Below are 2,116 nucleotides of genomic sequence, written 5' to 3' on the forward strand. Positions count from 1 at the left end.
TATGAACAGGAAAAAGCATTTTATTCTAAATGGAAAAATGGCAAAATTATAATCAAAAATATATTTTTCTTACTTCATAAATTTATAAACATAGACTGATCCTTTTTACATTTGTGAAATTGGGTACACATTGTCATCAATATTGGACAAGTGGAAACCATTATGAAGTTTTCAGTATCTTTTCATGGCCATAATGTATGTAGAATGAGTGTCACTTTTAAGAAAATCCTGTAGATAATTCACCAAGCAGAGGATTGATAATCACAAAATTTAGTGCACTAAAACATGCAGGCAAAGATTATACAGATGAAACTTGACGACCAAAAGTCAAGATGTCTTAGAAATATTCTGAGAAACTTATTTCATTTATATTTTCCTTTTTATGAGGAACTGATTAGTGTTAAAATACAGTTAAATAGGTAAAAAGTGGAAAATCTGAGAGATAAGAAAGAAGTGCACCTGGTGTGTTCTTTACACTGACTGTACAGAAAGAGGAGATATAGTAAATACACCCCCATATACACCTTAGCCCAGGCCTTTTGCCTTGTCTGTATTGTGAATGGGGAGACATGGTAAAAAAGAGTGCACCTGATTTCTGAAAGTTTAGCCAGGAGTAACCCCTGAGCATCACCTGGTGTGGCCCAAACACCAAAAAAAAAAAAAAAGGAAAGAGAAAGAAAGAAAGAAAGAAAGAAAGAAAGAAAGAAAGAAAGAAAGAAAGAAAGAAAGAAAGAAAGAAGAAAGAAAGAAAGAAAGAAAGAAAGAAAGAAAGAAAGAAAGAAAGAAAGAAAGAAAGAAAGAAAGAAAGAAAGAAAGAAAGAAAGAAAGAAAGAAAGAAAGAAAGAAAGAAAGAAAGAAAGAAAGAAGAAACTAAGAAAGAGAGAAAGAAAAAGAAAGAAAGAAAAGAAAAAAAAGAGAGGGAGAAGAAAGAAAGAAAGAAAGATAGAAAAAAAAAGAAAAAAGAAGAAAGAAAGAAAGAAAGAAAGAAAGAAAGAAAGAAGTGCACCTATTTAATAAACATGCACTCTCTCTTTGAGAGGCCTTAATAATACATAAAATTAAAATTGATTCAGCAAGTGGTTATCTTAGATGTTATAAGTGTAATAATAAGTAGTAGAGCATGCTTACGAGCTCTGGCTTTTATGAAAGATAAGCTGGGTGCACATTTTGAACTTGACAATATAGTGCTTTGACTAATTTCTCATTTTTATTTTCTTGATAACTCAGTAGCTCATTTAGAAAATGCAGGTGCTTATTGCATAATGCTGATAAGGGAATCAGAAAACATATATAAGACTCTTAAAAAACACACAGCTTTTCACATGAGAATAGTTCTTGATGCTTATCAACTTGGGAAGGTAAGATTCACCACATCTCTTCATATGCCATTTACCTTGGGAGTTGGAGACTTTGAGAGAACTGTAGTTGGTTTTCCTATAATCTCCAAAAAGCCATTTCAATGATTAAAAAGGAGAAAATATACTAATAAAATTTTATAACCAACTTGAGCATGTACTAGCATTACAATCTCCCCTACATACTTGTGTATAGATATTTACAGTGAATAGGAGCAGCAGGAAGGAAACTGGGAACACTGATAGCTGAAAATGTGTACTGGTGAAGAACACTGGTGAAGGTGTTGGAATATTGCATAAATGGAACTCAATCATTTTTGTGTATCTCACAATGATTATTTAAAATTTATTAATTAAAAAAAGAAAAAAGAGAACTCGATAGCTAAATTTTCCTGTAAGAGGTTTAAGAAGGCAACTTGTAAATAAACATTAGCCAATGGAAAGCCCAAGACAAGGAGAATTTCCAGACTCTTCTCCATTCTGCATCTCTTTCTCCCAGCACTCTGGAAAAATCCAGTGTGCCAAGCTAATTGAATTTCCAAGGAAACTGTTGCATTACACTCCAGCTGAAGCAGAAAAGAGATAATTTAGGAACCCATCTTCTGGAATGCTTTTTATCATTTCCCTTGCCTTTCCTTCACCACTGAGGATGGACACCAACCAAATTAAATGCCAGTTCTTAACTTCTGGTTTCCAGAGTGGAAAAAGAGGCATATTTCTATGAAGTAGGAGCTGATAGTGACATACATAGGTTTTATGGG

General features: G+C 33.0%; 1 pseudogene; it reads left to right on the forward strand.

The window, feature by feature from the left end:
- Window positions 1-453: 453 nt before the first annotated feature.
- LOC126028806 (uncharacterized) lies at window positions 454-573 on the forward strand (annotated as a pseudogene).
- The last annotated feature ends 1,543 nt before the right edge of the window (window positions 574-2,116 follow it).

Source organism: Suncus etruscus, chromosome 14, assembly GCF_024139225.1.
Source record: "Suncus etruscus isolate mSunEtr1 chromosome 14, mSunEtr1.pri.cur, whole genome shotgun sequence".
In the NCBI taxonomy this organism is placed as follows: domain Eukaryota; kingdom Metazoa; phylum Chordata; class Mammalia; order Eulipotyphla; family Soricidae; genus Suncus; species Suncus etruscus.